Raw genomic sequence first — 21,098 nt, forward strand, 5'->3', positions numbered from 1 at the left:
GGACTTTGTGCCAGTGGCTTATTGAGGAGGGCTCTCTGGAGGAAGTAGTGCAGGATGGCGTGGGAGAAGGAGCTGGGCCAGGCTGGGGTCTCTGCTAAGGTCTAGCCTCAGCCTGATTCACGGGGTACAGGAGAGCAACTGGTACCATACGGATACTCTGGAAGCCTTCGGGCAAGGTCTGTGGACCGCTGAGATATAAGCGGCCAGCACTCTGAGGGACACTGGCTGGTGAAGGGAATCTGGGCAGGGCCCCAAGCTAAAGGATCGCAGCTCCAAGTTCTCCTGGTTTGTGCTTTTTGATCCGGAGACATGCCCCCTGATCAATGGTGTGTAACAAATCTAGTGATTTGTAACAAATTACCCCAAAGTATAGTGGTTAAAACAACAGTAAACATTTATTGTCCCTCCAGTTTTTATGGGTCAAAAATTCAGAAGCAGCTTGGCAGGTGGTTCTGGCTCAGAGTCTCTTGTAAGGTGCAGTCAGATGTTGGTCAGGGCTGCAGTCTCACCTGAAGACTTGACTGGGGTGGGAGATCCACTTCCAAGGTGATTCACTCCCTCACGGCCAGCTGGTGCTGGCTGTTGGCTGGGGGCTTCAGCTCCTCCCCACCCAGGGCTCTTTTCAGTGTTGCTTGAGTGTCCTCATGACCTGGCAATGGCATCCCTAGAATGATTGATCCAGAAAGGAAAGGCAGAAGGTTTTTCTATGACCTAACCTCAGAAGGCACATCACCTTATTCCTACCACATTTGTTAAAATTGTCTTGTCTTATTTTTAAGTTTTTAAGCCATTTGGAGTTTATTTTTGGGTATTGTGTGAGGGAGTGTTCTAACTTCATTGATTTACATGCAGCTGTCCAATTCTCCCAACACCACTTCCTGAAGAGACTGTCTTTACTCCATTGTATATTCTTGTCTTCTTTGTCAAAGATTAATTGACCAGAAGTCTGTGGGTTTATTTCTGGGCTCTCTATTCTGTTCCATTGAGCCATATGTCTGTTTTTGTACCAATACCATGCTGTTTTGATTACTGTAGCATGCACCCCAATGTTCACAGCAGCACTATATACAATAGCCAAGACATGGAAACAATCTAAATGTCCATCGACAGATGACTGGATAAAGAAGTTATGGTATATTTATACAATGGAATACTACTCAGCCATAAATAATAATAAAATAATACCATTTGTAGCAACATGGATGGACCTGGAGATCATCATTCTAAGTGAAGTAAGCCAGAAAGAGAAAGCAAAATGCCATATGATATCACTTATATGCGGAATCTAAAAAAACAGACAAAAAAAGACACAAATGAACTTACTTACAAAACAGAAACAGACTCAGACATAGAAAGCAAACTTATGGTTAGCAGTGCGGAAAGGGGTGGGAAGGGATAAATTGGGAGTCTGAGATTTGCAGATACTAACTACTATATATAAAATAGATAAACAACAAGTTTATACTGTATAGCACAGGGAACTATATTCAATATCTGGTAGTAATCTATAATGAAAAAGAATATGAAGACAAATATATGTATGTATGTGTATGACTGAACTATTATGCTGTACGTCAGAAATTGACACAACATTGTAAACTGACTAGACTTCAATTTTTTTAAAAAAGTGAATCACTAAGCCCAACCCACACGCAAGGGTAGGAGGGCCCCATCTTTTGGAGAGAAGAGAGTCAAAGCACTGTGGATATATTTTAAGCCACCACAAGTGGCATTTCTAAGCCAATTTCTCCCCCAGAAGCCCTGACTCTGCCCAAGCTCCAGGGTTGTAATTCCCTTTGGATGAGAACTTGGAGAAAGATTTTTTGAAAATCTATCAACTATTTCCCCTCTTTCAACTTTTTAAACTTGGTAATAAGGTTGGATGTGTTCCAGCCATTGAGCAGTACCAAAGACCTTTTCTTTTAGGGTTTCAAATATGTAGGGTGATCTAAATCAGAGATATGATGGGAACAATCATTGTTCCACCTGCACAAAATGACTCAGGGGTCTGCAGAGTGTGGAGTCGCCTTGCTCATCTTTGGCTCATCCTGTGTGTTCATTCGAGTCACAAGGCTCTGCTGTCTTTTAACTCATTTCATGAGTCTTGTTCTGAGATGCCTTAACTGTAAATGTTGAAGGGAGCTTTGATTCTAAAGGGTCTTGTCAAGGGCATGTGTTAGGTGCAATTTTAGGAGTAAAATTAGTTCACTGGGAGCTGCCCACAGAGCCTCAGCCCCTCTGGCATGGGGTTGGAACAGGCCGAGGCCTCTGCTCTGGGCACTGTGATGTGGGGTACATGTGACAGTGTCACCTCCAGTCGCCTAGTTGGGGATCCCTGTGAACTTCCCAGTCCCTGCACTGGGCGGCCCAGTGTGTATCTGGTGAATGTGTGTGCCCCCTGGGATGGGAGCCTCTCCTCTTGGTGAAAGGATCATTTATGAATGAATCTAAGAGATGAAGGAAAGTTACTCACTGAGCACTTACTGCGTACCAGGTGCTTTGAAGAGGCGACACACATCAAGTCCTCCATAGTGATGGGACAGGGTCCAGGAGGCCGGCGGTCTCCACTTAAGGGGGAGGACTCAGAGGGAAGGGCTGTGCTGGGGGGGGGGTACGGGCCTCTCCACAGCTGGCCCACAAGCAGGTCAGTAGGGGAAGGGGTGGGATGGAGTGCTCACTGCAGCAGGCACTGGGCCTTCCAGGTGCCAATTCATATGAGTCTCCCACCTGCCCAAGCAGCACAACAAGGGGCAGAGCCAGGGTGCGAACCCCAAAGGTCCCCCTGGGTCACCCTCAGAAACTGGCCTATTACCTTTCTTCTGACCCGGAGTCATGAAACTGGCAGGCCTCCACCCTCCCTTGGTGTGAAAAAATGAGTGTACATCCCCAGGGGGCTGCCAGTCTCACTGGACCCATGTGGCTTCTCCCTGAGTGCTCACATCAACCCCACGGTTAGGAGCATACCCACTTTCCAGACAGGGAAACTGAGGATTTCCTAAGGCTGTTGAACTCATTGATGAAGGGCTGGGGCTCAGGCCCAGGGACCTTCTGACAGCTTCGACAGTGAGTCTTTGTTGTGGCAGCTCTGTGCACAGAGCTGGGATGCAGCCTGGGTGAGGCAGGCAGGGCCGCGCTCATGGCCACAGAGTCCCCCAGAAACACTGACAGCACAGGTCTCAGCGCACCTCCTTGTGGGTCCAGAACCCGGCCTCACTCCAGCCAGGAGCTCTTACAACACCTTGCCTTTCTCCACTCTCTTTTAGTCCCTCCCTGTCCTCCCCCTCCTCTCCCTCTCCCAGCTGCCCATCCTCCTTCCTGCTTCCCATCATGGTCAGGATGAATTTTAACCTTGCCTGTGTTCCCGCTGTGAAGTTTGGGTTGGTCCCCAGCTCTCACTCCAGGCCACCACTGCAGCCTCCGCACTGGTCCCCTTGACCCATGCTACCTTTTCCTGTGCTCTGCTGATTACACCCTCATCCTTCAAAGTTCCCTGAAGCCTGTCCCCACCCAGCAGCCAGAAGCCTTTCAACCTGTAATTCATCTGTCCTCTGTACAGGGCCTTTCCATAGCTCTTAGAATAGAATCCAGACTCTTCCAGGCTGACAAGGACTCCAGAACAGCCTCAGCCTTCTGCTCTGGTCTCAGCCATTTCTGTTCCTGCCTCAGGGCCTTTGCACCTGCTATTCTCTCTGCCTTCCCCATCCTCTGCAGGTCAGAGCCTCCGTCTCTCCGAAGTCACCATCACCTTTTCTTGTTTTATTTCCTTCATTGAACTTTCAGCCTCCAGAAACTTTCTCGTTCATTTGCCTTTTCTGTGTCCTTCACAAGAATAAGAGCCCCACCCTTGAAATCAGAAACCTCTTCATCTGTCTGGTTCCTCATTTTCCTGCAGCCCCATTTCCTGACACAGTCTGGCTGAGGAGGAGGATGAGTTGGGGGTAACGATTTCTGAAAGCCTCCGTGACCTCTTTTGCCAGCCCCGTTCCGGACTACTGTGATGACCTCTGACCTCAAAGCTGCATATGACCGCGATGGCCTCTGCTGGCCCTGGACCATCATTCTAGAAGCAGAAGCTCTTGCTGTGTGGAGTTCTTGGCAGTGTGTACAGCCTGGAGCTCAGAACTCACTGGTGCAGTAGCTGGTTAGTTTTATTACATCTGCCTCTCCATCCTCCAGGTGCCCACAGCCTGCAGGGCACATCACTGCTAGGGTATGGGCTCTGGAAAGCAAAACACCAACCGACCAGAAACCCCACCCTGCCAAGAGCGAGGGCACTGACAGGTGTACAGACAGCTCTCGGCCCAGCCCACCCATCCCAGTCCTCCCAGCATTGCACATCCCATGGACCATCCCCCTGCGGGCACCTCCTTTCTTCCCAGCCTCTCCTTCTTCCCCTGAGAGTTCAGCAAAGTCACACTCCTCACCCTGGCCTGGCTTGGTGATGGTGATGATGGTGGAGGTGGTGGTGGTGGTGACAGGTGTAGGAGGCCTTCTCAGGGCAGGCCTGTGCTCAGCATGCTCCTTTAGTCCCATGGTGCCCTGTGCTGGCTTCTAGTGTGTTCTGTCCACAGGGGTGGGGAGATGGGGGAAGCAGGATAGGGGGTGGGGCCCTGGGGAGAAGGAGAGGGGTGGGGGAAGGTCTGGCAGGCATTTCCTGCCAAGGCCTGCTCAGCACTGCCCAGCCCCTTCTCACCCTCTCCTCCCCTCCTCTAGCCTCCTCCCCCTCCCCCCACTGCAAGAGGGCTGAGAAGGAGGGGTGGGTCCCTGTGAAGTTGAGGGGAGAGGGACCCAGAGAAACCAAGAAAGGAGAGAGCTCAGAGCAAGTCTGCAAAGCCCCCACTCCCACCCAAGAACCCTTGAACCTGGCTGGGGGGGTGGGGGTAGGGCTGGATTTGGACCCTGGTGGGCCATCCATTTTGAACTCAGCGACCTGGCATGATTTGTGACTTGTCTGAGAGCCAGTCAGCCTCTGGAGGTTGTGAGGGTCCCCATGTGGGGACACGTGGTGACTGTCATCCTGTGGGAGGCCACATGATCGCTGATCTTGCCACCACTGAGGAGAGCATCCCTGGTGGGTCACCTCTGGCTCTGGGACTGAGAGCAGCTCTGGGGTCTGGGACTGGGAGGGCCTCTAAGGTCAGGGAACCCACACTTGTCCACACTGCCTGTCCAGCTGGACATAATCAGAATCACTGGGTCTCCCAGGCTGGCAGGGGACAGGCATGGCCATACCAGATCACTGAACATTCAGCCTGCTGCTCAGGCCCTGGGACACCTCAGAGCTTACATTCTGGAAGAGGTGGGAACCAAGCAGACAAAATAAGGCTGACTTTGAAGAGCCTGGGTGGAAATGAAACAGGGGTCTGGATGGGAGGAGTGGCTACAGGAGACCAGGGGTCAGAGGGCATCTCCCTGCCCAGTTGTGGGGACGAGCTGGTTGGCCGTGGCATGACTAGGGGCAGTAGAAGCAATGACAAGGACGATTGGGTGTGACCTGGGCCCTACGGAGGATCCAGTGTGGCTGCCCTCATGGAGAGGGATCGACAGTAAAGGAAGAAAATAAACAAACAAGATTAGATCAGATGGTGATGAGAGCCAGGAAGGCAAAAGAAGGTGATGAGTTCTGGGTGGGTGGGAGCCAGAATGGTCCCAGGAGGCCTCTGTGAGGGGACACCTATGAGCTGACGCATGTGGCATGTCCTGCAAGCCTGCAAGTCCTGCAGCAGAAGGGGTTGGGGGAGGCTCACTGAGTCCCAGGAGAAAAGATCAGGTTGGTGGCTGGAGCCAGCTCACTCGGGGTCTTGTGGACCACGGTGAAGCGGGAGCATGTTATTCCAAGTGGCATGGGAGCCATGGCAGGATTTTGAGGAAGGAAAGAATTTAAAAAAAAAAAAAAATCCCACTGCCCACCTTAAGAAACCATCACTAAACCCAAAGTAAACAGAAGGAAGGAAATAATAAAGGTTAGAGCAGAAATACAAGAAACAGAAAATAAGAGTAGAGAAAATCATTGAAACCAAAAATTGGTCCTTTTAAATGACCTGCAAAATAGATAAACCCATAGACTAAGGAAAGAAGAAAGAAAAATCAAATTACTAAAATCAGAAATGGAAGAAGGGATATTACTGCCAATCTTCGAGAAGGAAAAAGACTATAAAGGCTTACTGTGAACGATGGTACACCAACACGTTGGATGAGATGGACCGATTCCTAAGAAGACGTTAACTACGAAAACTGACTCAAGGAGAAACGGGAAATCTGAATAGACCTCTGGCAAGTAGAGAGAGTGAATCAATAATCAAAACTGTCCATGTAGAAAAGCTCTGGACCTGATGGCTTCACTGGTGAATTCTACCCCAAATTTAAAGAATTAACATTAAACCTTCACAAACCCTTCAAACAAACAAACAAACAAACAAACAAACAAAAAAAAAACAGAATAGGAAGAAACAATAATTTCCATTTCATTCTGTGAGGCCAGAATTACCCTGATACCAAAACCAGGAAAAAAAAAATCAGAAAAAAACATAGCTACAGACCAACATCTCTCATGAATATAGAGTTGTCCATCCTTGGGGAATTGGTTCTAGGACACCCTCCCACCCACTACAGATACCAAAATCTGAAGATGCTTAAGTCCTGTATATAAAATGGTATAGTATTTGCATATGACCTACACAAATCCTCCTGAATACTTTAAATCATCTCTAGATTACTTATAATACCTAATACAATGTAAAAGCTATGTAAATAGTTGCCGATGCAACAAATTCAAGTTTTGCTGTTTGGAACATTCTGTAATTAAAAAATTTCCATTCTCCATTGGTTGAATCCACTAATTTGAACCCAAAGATACGGAGGGCCAACTGTAGATTCAAAACATCCTCAATAGAAGCCTTGTAAACAGAATCTAGCAGCACATTTAAAGGATTATACACCATGACCAACTTAGATCTATCCCAGGAATGCAGGTTGGTTTAACACCCAAAAATCAATCAACGTACAGTTGGTCCTCATGATTCATGGATGCCATATTTGCATATCCACTTGATTGTTAAAATTTATTTGTAGCCCCCAAATCAATGCTTGTGGCACTTCCGTGATCATTCACAGAAATGTGCAGAGCAGCTGAAATCTGAGTGGCCAACACACATGTTCCCAGCTGAAGTCAAACAAGGGGACGCTTTGCCTTCTTGTTCCAGCCCTCATACTGCAAACCCCTTTTTGATGTCTATTTATTACAAAGTGCCACTTTTTGATTGTTTTTGTACTTTTGGGTGATTTTTGCTGTTTAAAAGGGCCCTAAGTGTAGTGGTGAAGTCCTGTCTGGTGTTACCAAGGGCAAGAAGACTGTAGTGTGTCTTATGGAGAAAATATGTGTGTTATGTGAGCTTATTTCAAGCCTGAGCTGTGTGCTGGTGACTAAGAATTCATTGTTAATGAATCAACAATATATAGTAAATCAAGTGTCTTTAAACAGAAACACATATTTTAAAAAAGATTATGTGTTGACTGGTTTATGTATTGACCTGTTGATGGAACGGTGACATGAGACATGGGATCCTAACCCTGTATTTCTCTTAGGAACAGCAGTTTCGTATTTGCTAATTCAGTGTTTGAGGAGATTTTACAGAACATAACTACTGCAAATAAGCAGAACTGTACGTCTTGGTTAGTTCTCGCTGCTGTGCAGAAAGATTGAGTGGCTTATAAAAAAACAGAAATTTAGAAATTTCTCACACACAGTTCTGGAGGCTGGGAAGATTTGGTGTCTGGTGAGGGCCCATTTCCTGCTTCAGAGACAGCCATTTTCCCCTCTAACCTCACCTGGAGGAAGGGGTGAGGGAGCTCTCTGGGGCATCTTTTATAAAAGCATGAGCCTCGTGATCTAATCACCGTCCAAAGGCCCCACCTCCAAGTACCATCATGTTGGTTTCAACTTGTGAATTTCAGTCCAAGGCACTGTAATCCATAATACTGATGGAATGAAGGACAGAAACCACTCGATCATCTCAACTGGTGCAGAAAAAGCATTTGATAAAACCCAACACCCTTTTAGGATTAAAAAACACTCAACAAACTAGGAATAGAAGAAACTTTTGTAACCAATTAGGACCCTGTGGGGCCTTCCCAGAACAGACTCCATCTCTCCTTCCCGCCCCAGCCATGTCCTCTGCCTGCCTCTTGTCTGTAGAAAAACTTTAGCCTCCTAGGTCTTCCCTGAGTTCGAAAGAGTAAATTTAATTAGAGAAATGAAAAAATGCAGGAAGAAAAGAAAATAGTCAAGCAAGACAAAAAAATAATAGTTTAGCCATTTGGACAAAGTCAGGGACCTTTAGTTCCTCCTCAGAGGCTATAGGTAATATTCTGAGCCATGTCCTTAGAGCTGTTTTGCAGACACTAATCCCTCACCAGGTGGAAGAAATTAATTACATGCTGCCCACAAAACCGTAAACCGCAGACTGGCTGGAACCAGAAGGTTGATGATACTGACTCCCGATGACCTCACCACCAACCAATCAGAAGAGAACGTCCACGAGCTGATCACACACCCCACAACCCCCTGCCCTCACTCTGTCTTTAAAAACCTTTCCCTGAAAGCCTTTGGGGAATCCAGGCCTTTTAAGCTCTAGCTGCCTGGATCCCTCACTTGGTGCCCTGCAATAAACACCGCACTTCTCTTCACCACAACCTGGTGTCAGTAAATTGACTTTACTGCACACAGGCAGGCAGACCCAAAGTTGATTCGGTAACACTTCCTCAACCTGATGGGAGGATCTCTGAACAGCCCACCAGGAAGATCATACTTACTGGTGACAGAGAGATGTTTTCCCCATCATCACAACACAGCAAGGAAGTCCATTCACTCCTCTTCTATTCAACATCTCAGTGGCCAGTCTAAGGCAATTAGGCAAGAAACAGATATGAAATATTTAAATGGGACAGAAAGAAATAAAATGATCTCGATTTGCAGGTCATATGGTCTTGTATATAGAAAATCCTGAGAAGTTTACAAAAAACCTTTTAGAACTAGTAAACACCATGGGTTTTGTAACCTCCTTCTCAGAAAACAAGCTTGCTAAGATCTGTTCTTCAGACTTTCCAATGTCCTTCCTCTTCCAGACTTTCCAGATGTTTCTACAACTTAGAATTTATAGGTATTCCAAAGGGAAGTTGACTGGGGCAGGGGCTGTGGGGGGTCCTTGGGTCTTAAAGCTTGGGGTTAGGACCTATGGTGCTAAGGGCTCGGTTCTGTGATCCCACAGAGGATTCTGAGAGCACAATCCATTTGGGGTCAATGGTCCTAACCAGTGGGTAGCTGAATGCTAGATCTGGGCACTTCAGTAAAACCTGTGTTCAGAGAATTTTCTCTTTCTATAAAGGTTAAGTCATGAGTCACACAGATATGAAATGAGTACGTGCCAAAGATGTGAGCTGAGAATCACAAAAACACTGCTGCCCTCTAGCCCAGGTACCATGCCACCCTCCACTCCCCAGAAATTTCCCAGCGGAAATGGTTCAACAGCTCCCTTTTGGGCAGTAAGGGAAGCCCAAGGGGAGGTACGGGTAGGGGCAGCGCCCTCAGGTCTGAGGGGGTTAAACCAGCTGCTTTCCACCCACATGCTTCGTTTGCATTTCTATGGAGAAGGATTATTTGCATTTTTTATTAGCTCTCTCCCCCTTTCGTGGTTCTTCAGTTTTCTTCAGTCTTTCTGCAAGTTTTCCTCACACTTGGTGAAAAAGATGATACAGCAGAGATTCTGAAGAAAAACTGTGTTGAACCGTCGTTTTAAATTATATTCCTAAATCTGAAAACTTTATACAGACTTTGCCGTGATTTCCATAATTTACAAAGTTGCATCACCCTTACCGTAGGCCCTGATCACTGGGTGCTGAGACATTTTATTCAATTGTTTTTTTTCTTTTTTTTTTCCTTTCTAAGGGTGCTACAAGGGTGGAGCTTGGCTGTTGTTTATTTCCACTGAGGAAGTCTCAGGGGTGCTGGGTTGCGGACGCCCAGGTCGGAGGGCAGGGCTGTCCTGTCCTTGGCCCATGTCGGTAGGCTGGACAGGTATGAAATGGGGACTGGATGTGAATTAGACGATTCTGGAAATCTCTTAAGAGTTCTGAGATCATTCCACAAATTCTTGAGTAGCTGCTCCGGGCTCAGCTCTTCGGGACCCTCCCTCCCCCAGGGAGCCTGCGGAGGACTTGTAAGCAGGCTCTGGGATCACTCAAAAAAGCAGCCCAGCCTCCACGGAAGGTGGGTTTTGTGCAGTTTTTGGCAACTGAAATTAGGCTGTTTTCACTTTGGGTTTATTCCTAAATGTGTCTGAATGTGAGCCTAGCAATGTTAAGAGTTACGTGGGGACATATATTTGCTCCAGGGTGCCTAGGATGTGCTGTGGTCTATTTAATTTCAGTCCCAGTTTCAAAGGAGCTGATGGTGGCCTGGGAAGATGCTGTGTTAGGAGCTGCCCACGCAGTCCTAGGGACACCAGCACCGAGGGGAGATGATGTCACAGTGGGACCGATGAGAGGCGCTGTGCTAAACCTTTGCCCGTGTTGCCTCTTTTAATCCTTTCAATAACCAGAAGAGGTTGGTACTCATTATTCTCATGAGGTTCAGAGAGGGTAAGTAACTTGCTCAAGGGCACACAGTCCCTCAACTCTCCATCCTGCTGCCTCTGGAGATGAGATGCGGGGCCGAAGAACAGTTGAGGAGAGATGGTGACTGCCGTGGGTGTCCACCCGGTGTCCCAGGGCTCCGAAGACAAGGAGTCTTGCCCAGTGTGTGTGTGTGGTGGGGGTGAGAGGGGTGACACTGAGGACAGGCCTCTGAGCTGGGTGTGAAGTATCGGAGAGACAAGGTGCGGCCCTCAACCTTACTTTAATGGGTACAGCTTTCTTATTAAAGGCTGAACTAAATGCTCTGTTGCTAGAAAAAAGAAAATATATTTCTGGCCCCGGAGAAGGCTGGAGCCATGCTGAGGAGCCTTGAACACCAGGGTTTACAGAAAAGTTGCAAAACTAGTGCAGGGTTCCCAAGGACTCCTCACCCCGCTCCCCGGAATGTAAACTCTTGGTAACCACAGAACAATGATCAAAACAAGTAAATTTACCTTAGTATGATATTATTAGCTAAACGCCAGATCTTCTCCAAATTTTGCCAAACCCTACTCACGCACAGTTTTTCTATTCTAGAATCCCACCCTGCATTCTTTATTTCTCTGGAATCTCCCCCAGATTGTCACGATGCCTGGGTCTCTCTTTGTCATTCCTGATCTGGATGAAAGAGTACTGGCCGCTGTTTCTAGAGAATGTCCATCAGTTTGAGCTTTTCCTTCATTTCCTCATGGTTGGAGTGAGGTGATGCGTTTCGGTAAGAATATTACAGAAGCGATGCTGTGTCCTTCTCAGTGTGTCCCGTCAGCACACCTGTGACGTCAGCACATCCCTCCCTGGCGATGTTAAGCTTGATCGCTTGGTTGAGCTGGTAAATTTCTCCACTGTGATGTTCCTCCCTTTCCCTCCATAGTTGGTAAGTGTCTTGGGGGAGACGATGCAAATCCTGTTTCTCCTCACATTTTCACCCTTGCCTTTTGCCTCCGTCGGGACGTCTTGTCTACAGCGTTTACTCCTAGTGTTTGCCTGATGGGGATTCTCACATCCCTCTTCCCATCTTCATTTGTTGATTGAAATTTTGCAAGGAAGCACCATCTCTTCTCTTGCGTTTGTTTATTGACTTCAGTTGCTAACATCAGCACAGATTCATGGATATTTATTTTATTTGAGGGGTTAAAATCTGACGCCATCATTTATTTTGTTGCTAAAATTATTTCAGCTTTGGCAAACAGGAGCTCCTTCAGGTTGAGTCCTGAGCTCTATTGACAAGCCCCCATCTTGGTTTCTTTTGTGTGTGAGAGCATTTCCTTACTTTCTGGTGCCAACAGATGCTTCCTGCTCACCTTGTATTTTCAGGGGGTCCCTGTGGACAAGGAAGGTGTGGTCTGGGGGGTCCTCACTGGGCTGAGCTGCATTGGGCGGCAAGGGTGAAACGCTGGCAGCTGGAGGTCAGGTGAGATCGGCTGCCCTCAGGTTCAAGCCCCCAGACTCCTGCAGGTGCAAGATAGAATCTGAAGCTTGGGGACACCAGGACGAGGTCTAAATGACTTCTTTGTCCACCAATGTTACCTTCTTGGCTAAGTGAAGAAAGTCCAAAATTGAGATTTGGAATATGCTGTTTTTTCCAAGGGAGAGTTGGCCTGAGTTTTAAACACCATATTCTCCGAGTTTTGAAGTTCAGTGGCTGAAGTTGCACTTGCCATCATATAAGGCTGTGGTGAAAACATGTCAGCGGTGGTGGGAGAGGACCCCCAGCCTGGGGAAGCCTCTGTGCGTTCAGACAGTAATGGGAGGATGGGAGATCTGGGGTGCATCGTCCAAGGGCGCTGGAGCTGAGGCCGGAGCTGGGAAGGGAGCAGGTGGTGCCACTCAGATCTGAGCTTCACGAGCTCCTGTGAAGCTGTGCATGGCGTGCGTGGTGTTCCCACTGAGGAACCTTCTGGAGCAATACAGAGTATCAGTGCCTTCCCAAGTTATGGATCAGGCCCTGGCAAACATAACAGGCTTCCGTCATCTGGGCTGTGGCTGCCACTTCCATCCATCGTGCCGCATCCTCAAATCTCAGCACCATGCTCCATGGACCGCTGTCCCCAGATGGAGTGGGAGCGCATCAAGGGGAGTCCAGGCCACTAGGTGTGGGGGCGCTCCTGGGGCCACCTAGGGAAGGGCTTCTTACTGAGAGACCCTGGTGTCCCCAGGCTGATGGGGTGAGCGCTGGGACAGGGGTCTCACCAGGTCCTGCCCACTGGGGACTGTTCAGCCTTGAGTCATGTGGCCCAGGGCAGGCAGGGAGCGGAGCACTGGCCTCCACCAGCTGTACTGGGAGACTGGCTTCACGTAAGGGCTGCTCGGCTCAGATGGCACAGCACGTATCTGTCTTGCTGTTTTTAGAGAGGCTGTAACCCCCCCCCCTCCCCGGGTGAAGTTTTCTGTATCAGTTTGGCTCGCAGCCACCTTCTGTGCCTAAATCAGTCCCCTATTTGTTTTTAGTTACCATCCTTTAGAGGATTCTAGATTTGTGATGGAGCCAAGACACTGAGGCATGCGCTATGGCGTGTGGGGTGGGAGCACGCGTGTGCATGGGTGCACGTGTGTGGGCGTGTGTGTAGCTCCTGCCCACCTGCGGTCAGGATAGGGCGCCCAGCTGGGCCAGTCTCAGCGCCCACCAGTGCCTGCGCCGAGGCTGGTGAGACGGGGAACTCAGGTTGGAGAGCCTGGGCTGCCCAGCTGGGAGGCGCTCACTGCTCTCTTCTCACCCAGAACCGCTCTTCCTCATCTTAACAGCCTGTGTGTTGTCTTCAACTGTCAATAGAATTAATGATGCTCACCTTCCCCGGGGCAAATGATAATACCCCTGTGTGAGGCCCTGGCACGCACCAAGTATTTAGTATGTAAATATTTAGTAAAAGGTTCTTATTTAATTTATAAGTAATGTATAATAGTTTATTCCGAGTTTGTGTGAGTCTGGTTGTTATCTGCGGGAGGAGATTTCTGGACTATTGGCCCCAGCAGGTCTGACACACACTGATGCTGAAGGTGTGTGCTGTTCCAGCTCATCGCACCAGCGCAGGAGATGGGAACGCGTTGATTGCCACCACCGGATTTTTCTCCTCCAGGATCAGACCCGTGGGGTGGGGACTGGCGGGAGTGGGTACCGGACTGAGTCTGCTGAGTGATGGGAAGCTCTAACTGATGCTTCTACAAAATGTCAAAAGCTCACAAATGCTGCAAAGAAAAGAAAGCCTGTCCAGCTTTCTGAGGACAAAGCACGCCTGCCCTTTATGCTCCTGGAAGGCAAAGGAGAAACATCCCATCAATGGGACAACGGCTTGGATATTTTTAAACCCAGCAGATAAATGCTTGGAATTAAAGTATTTCTGTCATTTTTCTACAGGTCACAGGAAAATCACACTGCTTATACCTCACATAAGGACACCTTTTCTTTGCTGAGTTTTTAAGAAAAAAAAAAAAAATAAGAAAATGTCAACCACGGGCCCAGGCCCATGGGGACTGAGCTATCTGGTGACACCTACAGGGTTTGCATGAGACCTGCCCCTCTTGGTGGTGTGGGGGGGCTCCTCTCAGGGAAAGACTTAGGGTTGAACCCCAGAAATGTTGCACTGCTGGCCCCTCAATATTTCAGACTGCGAGAGAGCCTTTTTCTGTGAAGCAATAGGGTTTTTGTCTTGGATGGAAGGACCTGGATTTGGACGATCAAATGAAGCCGCCTATGGAAAGTACATGAAACATACCTCACACTCAGAAAACAGAGGAAGCACCCTTCTGCCCTGTTTCTTGCTTATTACACAGTTCTCATCACAGCAACATAAGAAAAAAAAAAAGAACATTTTTGTACAGTCCCACCGTAGCTTGATCTCCTCCTCACTTGCAGAAGTCGTTTTTACAGAGTGGTAATCCAGCTGCCGTGACTCTGTCTTTATCCCATGTTGCTACACAACCCTCCTAACTGTTTAAGCAACCACACATTCGTGCATCAGCGCTCATGAGCAAATGAGCATTCAGTGAGACAGTGGCAGTTTCCTGAGCCCACAAGCCTGTGTTTTTATTTGTGGGTATTCCGGGCATAGGAAAGGCCACATCGGGACATTTGGAGCTGTCTCCAGGGGATGGGATGAGAGGAGCGATGTCACTTCCCATCCCTGACACTGCATGTATGTTGCTTACCATGTGGGCACGCGTGTATGTGCATGTCCCTCACTGACAGTGACAGTGGCTCCAGGAGGCTGGCACTCTGGGACCTAGGCACCATGGAATTGGAGCAAAGGATGCCTGCCATGAGGCCTGTTCTTTCCTTTCCAAACAGGAGACCTGAGAACACACCAGAAATGTGAGGGAGGACCAACCTGACAGGCCTAGACTGTGGGTGTGGGACAAACCTTGAGATCCAGAGGGGTTTAGGGCCATGAAGTCTGGGCAGCAAGCGGTATTCTGGGTCAGAGTAATTTCTCCATTCATGTGACGATGTAAAATGGGTCATTGTTCATGATGTTATGACAGCAATTAAGGCTGGGTGGGTTCTGTGGTTCAGTGATGGAGGAGACAGAGATGCCCATCAAAGAAGGGGAAATTACTTGATTGCTGGTTTCCACCCATTTTCACCCTGTGTTGGGATGAGGGGGCCGAGGATAGAGAAGCAGCAGGAGGGATGCCCTCCATCCCCCTCCACCAGCTCAGCCCAGGGGAAGCAGCACTGGCTGGGAAAGAAAGAGTCCCATGGCTGTAAGGGACTGTTTACTAATAGCGGTAAGTTTGCAATATGTTGTAGGGGTGAGGGAACCACTTTCTAAAGCAACGTATGGAAGATTCAGGTTGGAAAATAAAAAGCACATGTAAACAGTGGCGTGCTGGCATTAATGGGGTCATTGCACTGAAGTGTGGGTGCAGCGTCACCCTACGGAACCCTCCGGCAACTCGAGAGTGGGCCCCAGTAGCCAGATCTCAACTTTACAGACAAGGAGATGGCCCAGCGGGTTCCATCTGCACTCAGGCATCTTTTCCCTTTAAAAGATTTCTCTTCATTGCATTCATTTTTAATTTTGTAAGTAACATACTAGCACAGTCTGTCTGCGAGGTGTTTTACTGGGGCCACAAGTGCACATGTATCTGTGAGTTCTGAAAGGGACAAGCGAGGACTTCGGGGTGTCCTCCCAGGCCCCTCACGGAGGGAACGGCAGCAGGCATTTCTAGGCCTGCGGACATTGAATTACAAAGACATTTAGTGAGACCATGGCTGGGGGATGAAGGACACTGAGAGTCTGCAATGCAGACCTAGTGGGAAGCTGGGACACTGCTGTTCAGGGTCTCGGGCTACCAGGCTGGGAAGGACGGCTGGCCTGGGCTGGTCTGGCAGAGCTGCCTGCTTCACACCCATGCCCTGTGTCTGCCAGGGCTCACGGGTCGTGGTTTGGGCACTTAAAATAGTGTGTGATATGGCCATTCGATCCAAGCTTGTCACTTATCGAGGGAATGGCCTCAGGGGGGCACTAATCTCCTTGGCCCCCTTGGGGGAAAACTTCCAGGATAACAGTACTCACCTTACAGGTGTGCGACAGGAAATAAACAAGTCTGTGTCAAGTTCACAGACAGGGGTTGGGAGAGCTGACATGTCCCAAGGATGCAAGTTTCCGTTAGCATCCCCCAAATTAAGGGGTACAAGCAAGTGTGAGGGTAAAACGTGGGTGTGGGAGTAAACCTGAGTGTGAGGGACATGCACCATCACACACACACACACACACACACACACCCCCCAATAATCTCAAAACAAAAACCTCTAAGCAGTTGTGTATTCCCCGTATGCCCCCCTAAGCATGTAGTAACTGTTCACACACTACAAAACGGGGTTCGTTATGGAGATGGAGCATTTTAAATGCCCCGTTGCCTCAGAAACTTCTAAAAAGTGAGTGGCAGAGGTGTTCAGAGCAAGAAGTAACAGCCCTCCCAGCCTGCCCGGGTCCTCTCCTTAGCCTGTGGCTGGAGGGACTCCCTGGGCTCCAGGTCCCACCAGCCTGTCACCCACCCTCCCCGCTCCTCCTCGTTGCCGTGGTAACAGCCGGCATCCCGGGCTCGCGAGCTGCACTCCCCTCGCCCCTCCTGCTGGCTCTGGAGGAGCAGGCGGGCTTTGTCAGGGCTCAGTGTCTCCCTGCAGCTGCGAGACAGAGAAGAAAAGGGGCTGCCTGTGGGTGCCACCGGGGCCCCTTGAGGGCCAGAAGGAGGCAGGGCCACGCCAGACCAGCAGCCCCGAGCTCGTGGGGTCCCTGCGGGCCTCACCCCGGGCCTGGTGGGAGGGGTCCTGCCCGGCCCCAGCTCCGGAGCCGGGGGCGGGGTCCTGCTCCTTGGGGACCTGCTTGGGGTCTCCTCCAGCAAGCTGTCCCAGGCAGGAGTGGCCGATGGGGAACCCCCGGCTCTGCTTGTTTGCCTGTTTCATGGTTTTCCTCCCCAAGGGAAGGCGGTGAGTAACTGGTGTCTGAAAAGGGGAACTCTTTCCTCTTTTCAGGTGGTTGAAATCCTGGGTTCCTTGGGGGCTGCTTATTCTCCAGGGTGGTGGGCCTGGGGGATGGTGTGTGGCCATCACACTGTGCGACTTGAGGCGGGGTCCCCCTGCGTCACAGCACACCCGGGTCTAGGCTAACAACCTGCCATGGCTTTGCTGAGGGGCCCCGGCTCCTGAACAGAATTGCCCAGAATATTTTTTGAACAAATCTAGGATGCTGAACGCTGTGACAGGACCTGCCTTATTTCTAGACTTCCTTCACCCTCACCCGACTCTTCTCAGTTCTTTTTAAATGGATGGGAGGGGAATAGAGTGCATACTTCAGAAAGACATTGCCTGAGGTTGCCATGATAACGGGGACCCCATTTCAGATGTCAGGACTGTCTTTTGGAAAAAATAGACTATTTTTTAAGAGCAATTTTGGGTTCACAGCAAAATTGAGGGGAAGGTACAGAGATATTTCATACACCCCTCCCCCGCCCTGGTCCTCTGCTTCCCTTTCTGGATTAGCAACATCCCCCAGCAGAGTGGCGTATCTGTCACAACGCATGGACCTGCATGGACACGTCGTAATCACCCAGGGTCCGCAGTTTACATTAGGGCTCACTCTCAGTACTGTAGGTTCTGTGGTTTTGGACAAATGTACCCCAGCACGCATCCCCCTTTATAGCATGGTGCAGAGTGGTTTCACTGTCCTAAAACCCTCTGTGGTCCACTTACTCATCTCTCCTCCCTTAACCCCTGGCAAGTCCGGAACACCAGCAGTTTTTCCAGAATGTCATACGTTTGGAATTCTACAGAATGTAGCCTTTTCAGATTGGCTTCTGTCCCTTAGTAACATGCACTTAAGGTTCCAGGATTATCTTTTAAAAAATTCCTTTCTCTCTCTTTCTTACTTACTTTCTTTTTCATTAGGAAAACCAGCCCTTCAGATGAATGTGGGCGAGGGGTCTTTTTCTGTAAAGAGGCTGTAAAGGCTCATTCCCGGGTCCTTGGTGACGCCAGGCTGTCCCTGGCTTTTTGGCGGCGAGTTTCCCCACTGTTCGTCTGGGAACCAAGATAGTGAGAGCATCTTAGCTGTCACTGTGGACTCCTTGGGTGGCTGCGGAAGGTAGCGTCGCGGTCTAAGACGGCTTTAAGTGAGAGGAATGAGTATGTGTGTGGTGTCTGTGCATGTTACACTGTTGAAACGGCAGCCCAGCCCCAGACAGGTTGTTCGCAGGAGGTTCTGTTGTGCAGAAAAGTTAAACATGTCTCGGCAGGTGTGGTTTTTCCTTCCAGGTCCCTGTGTTGGGCCAGTTGGTCAACGCAGCTTTGGATGCAGGGCCTGCTCTGTGTAGGTGAGGGTCCCAGCCTTGCTCACCTGTTAGGGGCTAGGCTGGATCCTGCTGGCAGAGAGACCGCCTTCTGGGCTGGGGCCTCAGTTTCCTCATCTGTACTTCTCAGGGTTTTGACAGCTTGTCCTCAGGCCCTTAGTGGCTCACTTGGTGGGTGACCTCAGCCTGGCGCTGCTCTAGGCACCGGGAACTGACCAGCTCACACAGGCCGGGGGGTTCAGAGCAGGACACGTCTGCCTGTCACACTGGTGGGAGGGCACACTCGGCTGGGGGATGATGGTGCTACCCCCACCGCATGACCTTGGGCCAGGGCATCAGCCTTCTCAGCCGTCCAGTGGGGCTCACTATGTGTGAAAGGACCCGAGGGGTGCAGTCTGTGGTGGGTGCAGGCTGTCTGCCTGAAGCACCTGCCTGGGCTGAGGGCACACCCAGCCCAAGCTCTCGGGTGTCAGTTCTGCCTCAGTTCTGCAGCCTCAGGCCAGCATTAGGGCATCCACCTTCCCCAGGACACCCGGAGGAGGGGGTCCCCAGAGCCTTCAGGCTGCGTGGGGAGCCCTTGGGAACTGGCAGTTTTGGAGTGTGGCCACAGCCTCGCATTCCCAGCCCACCAGGGGCCACCAGGCATTGGATTTTGACCCGCAGGTGTCTGCATGGGCCAGCCGTGTCCAACAAGGGGCGAGGTGCCAGTGTTTGCAGCAGTCTGCCCGGGAAGAGCCAAGAAGCCATCCCTTCTGAGCCAGCACCTGCCCCGTGTATGCACTGCTGCCCCCAGCCCTGCGTGTGCTGCCCAGGGATGTCGTTGACTTGTCCTCCCACCACGCTCCCTGAGAGGCTCCCAGCATCTGCTGCCCCAGGGCCACAGGCAGAGTCCTTGTTAGGGTTCGACTAACTGACCAGCCAGCCACCCCCCAACCGATAACCAGCTAGCCGACCTCCCTCCTTGTCTGTCCTCTCCCTCCCTCCCTTTCTCCCTTCTTTCCTTCCTATCTTGTTCCAGAAAAGATTTGGTTGAGCCTAAAGTATGCAGGATCAAGAGAAGCAGGTGCATACGACCTAAGAGCTGGTCGTATTTGCCAGAAAGAACTTGGGCGGGGGTGGGGGTTGGTGAAACCCTATGACGGGCCCCCCCTTCTGAGAGGAGAGAGCCCGGCAGGACAGGGGAGGGCTCTATACCCGTGTGTTCAGTGTTGGTTAGTTTAGCCTGAGTCCCCTCCCCACTTCCACATCAGACCCTTATGAACTACCAGAGCTTCTGATCACCTCGTGACCCTCAGTCTAAAGAAGGACCCCAGAAACAGACCTAGGGAGCCCACTCAGAGGGGGTCTGAGAAGTGGGCGTCCCTAAATGACCACCCTCCCGGCTCTCCATCCCAGCTCTTTGTCCCCTGTCCCTTCCAGAAGCAAGGGAGAGGGGACAGCATGGGGGTGGACGAAGCCCCGCCCACCCCGCCTGGCTGGGAGGTGAGGGCTATGCCCTAAGGCCATGTCTAGTGCATTTAGGGGGAATGCCAACTGACTTTCTAGAGGTCCACCTGGGGCTTTTAAAATAAAAAGTTACTAGTGACAGATGCTTGAACGGATAAATGAGGAAGGCCTGTCTTTTCCTGGTACACAGTTTTGCATCTCAGAATATTCCACATGGACCAAGCTGGATGAGGCTGGAAGTTTTTGCTGAATGGCTCTTATGCCGAACTTAAAACATCCTAAACTGCCATCCCTTGCAGATGTGGGATTATATCTGTCTACTCCCGTGCTCTTAGTCCTTAAAACATTGTGCCTAAATGGTCCCTCATCGTGGCTGCAAATTGGATAAAACCGCTGGCCTCCGAGATATACGCTTGGGGCCCCCCTGGTCGGTAGGCTGTGACTTTCTGGCAGCCTGTGCTGCTTCTCCAAAGACTGGGTCCAAGAGAGTGTGGCTGTTTCCTTGTCTCAGGGGATTGGTCAGGGAATCTGGTGTGGGCGGGGCCTGGCCTGAGTCCACCTGTGCGTGTGCAACGTGTGCAGGGAGTGTCTGCAGGAAACTGTTGGGACGGTGGCCTTGCTGATGCCAGGAGCGGCTGCAGAGAAGGTCTTCCCTCCCCATCCCCCACATGTATGGGATCTGGGGCAGGTGTGGTCGGAGTCTAAGATCTTCTGTGGCAAAGGGGGTATCTGTCATCTGATCTCATGATCCTTGGTCTTAAACCAAGTTCCAAAAAATTTTGTCTGCAAAATAAACTATCCTGCTTAAGAAATAATTAATTGCAGGGGTGGGTGGACACTCCCATCCTGTTATTGCTTCCTGAGACGGTCCTTGGCTTTAGAACCCTGCTAAGGGACACTTAGGCCCCTCTCCCCTTCCCCTCCCCTTTCCCTCACCCCTCTCTTCCCTCCCGCCCCTCCCCTCCCTCCTTTCTCACGGGGACAGTGCTGCTGTGAGAGATTCCAGTTCCCTCCAGCCATCTTCTCCCAGAGCGCCCAGTGCAGCAGCGCCCTGAAAGGCAGCGCTCTCAATCAGCAGACTGGTTGAGTTCTGAATTGCCTTTGGTTAATCAGGAGTTGAGACTGAGGATCCCAGTAGGAAAGGAAGGGTCTAGGTGACTGGGCAAATGCCATGTGGGTGGATCGAGCATGTGCAGGGG

General features: G+C 50.2%; 1 protein-coding gene across 1 annotated transcript in view; it reads left to right on the top strand.

The window, feature by feature from the left end:
* The first annotated feature begins 17,033 nt into the window (after positions 1-17,033).
* FGD3 (FYVE, RhoGEF and PH domain containing 3) overlaps positions 17,034-21,098 on the top strand; it is a 56,552-nt gene continuing 52,487 nt past the window's right edge. The window contains exon 1 of the mRNA XM_064490069.1: positions 17,034-17,095. The gene's annotated coding sequence lies outside the window, so the exon portion shown is untranslated. The remainder of the gene's footprint in view (positions 17,096-21,098) is intronic.

Source organism: Camelus dromedarius, chromosome 10 (genome assembly GCF_036321535.1).
Source record: "Camelus dromedarius isolate mCamDro1 chromosome 10, mCamDro1.pat, whole genome shotgun sequence".
In the NCBI taxonomy this organism is placed as follows: Eukaryota; Metazoa; Chordata; class Mammalia; order Artiodactyla; family Camelidae; genus Camelus; species Camelus dromedarius.